Source organism: Malania oleifera, chromosome 12 (assembly GCF_029873635.1).
Source record: "Malania oleifera isolate guangnan ecotype guangnan chromosome 12, ASM2987363v1, whole genome shotgun sequence".
NCBI classification, from domain to species: domain Eukaryota; kingdom Viridiplantae; phylum Streptophyta; class Magnoliopsida; order Santalales; family Ximeniaceae; genus Malania; species Malania oleifera.
Window position 1 is genome coordinate 40,885,085 of NC_080428.1, and position 4,190 is coordinate 40,889,274.

Sequence of the window (4,190 nt, forward strand, 5' to 3'; positions counted from 1 at the left end):
TGACCCGGCCATGCATGGCCGGGTCGGGGGTTTCTTCGCTGGGTCCTAGGGCACCGCCCTTCCCCTTTAAATTCTTTTCTTCCCTGTGGGGAGGCACGACCATCCTTTCTTCCCCTTCTTCTTTCTCTGTTTCTTTTTTTTTCCTTAAGCTTTTCTAATCCATCCTCTCTTCCCCTTCTTCTTTCTCTGTTTTTTTTCCTTAAGTTTTGCTATTCCATCTTCTTTTCTCCTATCCTTTCGTCTTCATGTTCTTCTTCTTCTCTTTGTGTACCTTGCTTATTCTCGTTCTCCCTCTGTATCCCCTTGGTTGCTCTCTCCCCCTTTCATTCTCTCATACTCACTCAGCCCTATTCCTCTCGGTTACTCACCCGGAAGCACCAACACCCTCCTCTGTTCATCCCTGCAAGCACAGAAATTCCAGAACTTTGAAGACCCGAGAGCCTCACTTCTGACTTCGGGTTGCTCCAGAACCAGCACGGCCAACACGAGGCCATCTCTTTGTTGCTGCCAGCACTCTAGCAGCAGCCGGCTCCCACAACACCAGCAGCGTCCCTGTTCCAGCCACCAAACCCAACACAGCAGAGCTTCTCCAACCCGAGAACACAGCAGCAGCAGCCCTCTGCACAGCACTTCTGCAATTCCAGCAGCTCTTCTCGGACAACACCAGCTAGCTCCCTGCAACTCCAGCTCCTCCACAGCAGACCCGAAGCACTCCACGGCAGCCATGCTCTGTTTTTCCTCTCTCTCTCTATTTTATTTTAGTTTATTATTTGTTTGGTTGTTCCTATTTCTTCCATTCTCCATCAATGTCTAGTTGTTTTTTTTTTTATTCCAAGTAAAGTTTAAGTTAAATTGTTATTGTTTAGGGAATTTAAATTCTTTGTTTTATTGAGTATTATGTTTCCATTAAAGTTATTTTTTGTTGGTTTTGTTTTTTTTTTTGTTTGAGTATGTTAAGTTTGATTTCTTGAATAAAATACAAAAAGAAAAAAAAAATTGTCTTTATTTTAGAAAGTAATTTAGTGCCTTTCTTTCGTAAAATTTGATTTTTGATTGAAGTTCGGTTTAATTTAGGTTTGGTTTTTATTAGAGTTTATGTTTTTATTTATCGTATTCTGTTATCGGTTAAATCATTAATAGTTTATTTTAGTTCGAGTTTTTAATTCGTGATTAAAGGTTCGGTTTTTATTGCGTGTGTGTGTTTGGTTTAGTTTCTATTGTGTGTTTTTAATTTCATATTCAAAGTTCCCTTCTTTAATTGACACGTGCTTTAATGTTTCCTTAGGTAGATTAGAGTTTATATTCTAGCATGTTTTAATTCCTTATTTGTAGTTTCTATTTTTAATTAGTGCGTGTCCCAATGTTTCCTTAAGTAGACGTAGGGTTTCTATTCTTGTTTCCTTTTATTTAGTGCATGTTAGTTTTAGGGTTTTTAAATTACGTGTCATTTAATTCGGCAAACGTAAAATTTAACAACTCTTGAAAAACCCGAATCTGAACTGAGTTCAGTACCTTTTTAATTTCGATTGGAAGAACGTAAAATCTGAGATTAAACGCATTCCCTGAGGAGACGATCTAGCTCTTGGGCTTAATATTACACGACGTAACTCCTATACTTGGGATAGCTTTCGAGCTGCTCATTTTTTGAGTGAGTCAAGTTTTTGGCACCGTTGCCGGGGATTTTCCAGTTTTAATTTCGAATTTTGCGTTTTCCCAATTATTTTTTTGCTTTTCTTTTATTAAATTAAAAAAATGAAAAAAAATGAAAATTGAGAAATTGAAAAAAAAAAAAATTTTTGTCTGTTGCCGTGTTAGTGGATTTCTATTGGCAATTGTGATGTTTGATGCCCTGGGTTCGAGATAATTTGAATCGATTGTGTAGACTTTCACCTAGCACTAGTAGGGATACACATAGCACTGAGTTTGACTATTCACTTGTTAGTCCTATGAGTGATTCTGAATTTGAACCGAATAATCTGTTTGCCAATTATTCTGAAGAAGCTATGGCTGCACATGCACCACGTACACTTGAAGATTTTCTACAGCCTGCACGCACATCTACACCTTCATGCATTGTGTTGCCCCAGGATGCCCCGAATTTCACTCTTAAGCATGGCATGTTATCTGTGATTCCCCAATTTCACGGGATGGACTCTGAGAGTCCGTACCAACACTTGACAGACTTTGAAATGGTTTGCACCACTTTCATTAATAGGGCTGGGACTGATGAATACATTAAACTGCGTTTGTTCGCCTTTTCTCTAAAAGACAGGGCAAAAATCTGGTTTAATTCTTTGCGCCCTAACTCTATTACTAGTTGGGCTGAAATGCAGCGTGAGTTCTTACATAAATTTTTTCCTCTTCAGAGAACTCAGTACCTATAGGAGCAGATCAGTCAGTTCATGCAAAAAGATGGCGAGACATTCCAAGCATGTTGGGAGAGATTCAAGGACTTGATGAACATATGCCCGCACCATGGTTTCGAATCGTGGAGGTTAGTGAATTATTTTTTTCCTGCTTTAACCCCTGTGTGCAAACAATTTTTCTAGTCTATGTGCAATGGGATGTTCTTCCGTAAGGAACCAGACGAGGGCTTATCATTTTTAGACTATCTCGCTGAGAGTGCCCAGCAGTGGAACGCACGACCAGAACGGGTGCCGATAGCTGCCCAACCTATCCGAGCAATCAGTGGCGGGGGTAGATACGAGGTCAAAGAGGACACTAGCTTACAGGCCTTTGTAGCTGCGTTATCTAAAAAATTGGAAGTCATGGAATTCGAAAAGTCGAAAGCTGAGATTTGCACGATTTGTGAGACTTCAGACCACAGACCTCAGGATTGTCAATTCTTACCTGTGTTGCAAGAAAGCAGATCTGATCAGGTGTCATCGGCAAATTGGGTTAACAAGACGCAGAATCAGCCGCTCTCAAATACTTACAATCCTGGGTGGCGGAATCATCCAAACCTCCAATGGAGAAATGATCAGCCGGGTCCATCATCTTCACGATATCAGCAGGCACCTCATTCATATGCACCGCCTCCGCAACCGACATACAATCCAGTCGTAGCTCCTCCACCGCAGTATCAACCGCAACAGTTTTCTCGGAGCTATACACCACCAGGATTCCAACCACCATTAGTCCCCATTCCAATAAAGAAAGCTTCAAATGATAGTGTAGCGCAGGTGGCAACCATGCTCCAACAATTCATGCAAATGCAAGTTACGACCAATGGAGAACTGAAAGATGCCGTAAGCAAGATGAGTACACAGCTCAATACCCTGGAAAAAGAAAAATTCCCTACACAGCCTCAGCCTAATCCCCAGGTATATAGACAACCACAACAGTCAGTGCACAATGTTTCAGGGGATGCGTTTGAGTCAGCAAAAGCCGTTATTACTTTGCGAAGTAGAAAGGAAGTTCCCCATCCTGAAATGGCCACAGACCAACAAACAACCACGCCGACACCTGAGGTGACAAATGAGACAGATAAAGGAAAAGAAAAATCAGACGAGGCCAGCTCAAGTTTAACAAAGATAGATAATAAAGAGGATGAGCCAATTAAGGAATACCAACCTGTGGTACCATAACCTCAGCGTTTGACATTTGGCCAAAAGAATAAGTATCATACGGAGATTCAAGAGATATTCAAGCAGGTAAAAATAAATATTCCACTCTTAGATGCCATACAGCAGATCCCTACATATGCAAAATTCCTGAAAGACCTTTGCACCGTAAAAAGGAAACTGAACGTGAAGAAAAAGGCTTTCTTAACTGAGCAGGTCAGTGCATTGATTCTTAGTCAGACTCCACAGAAACTTAGAGATCCTGGCTCCCCCACGATACCTATTATGATTGGTGAATCTCGTATCGGGTGAGCTCTACTTGACCTAGGGAGTAGTGTGAATCTGCTTCCATTTTCATTATATGACCAGCTGGGTTTAGGTGAATTGAAGAGTACTACTATGATGCTACAGTTGGCAGACAGATCTGTAAAGGCTCCACGAGGTATTGTTAAGGATGTTTTGGTTCAGGTTGACAGATTTTACTATCCCGTGGATTTCGTTGTTTTGGATATATAGCAGCCTGTTTCCACCATTTATTAGGCTCCTGTCATTTTGGGGCGACCATTCCTTGCTACTTCAAACGCCCTGATTAACTGTCGGAGCGGAGTCCTGAAGCTCACATTTGGG

The 4,190-nt window shown here is 41.3% G+C and overlaps 1 non-coding gene across 1 annotated transcript; it reads right to left on the minus strand.

Moving 5' to 3' along the window:
• Window positions 1-2,374: 2,374 nt before the first annotated feature.
• LOC131145280 (small nucleolar RNA R71) lies at window positions 2,375-2,482 on the minus strand. The gene has a single exon (XR_009134064.1). It is a non-coding gene; the product is annotated as a small nucleolar RNA R71 (small nucleolar RNA).
• Between the last annotated feature and the right edge of the window lie 1,708 nt (window positions 2,483-4,190).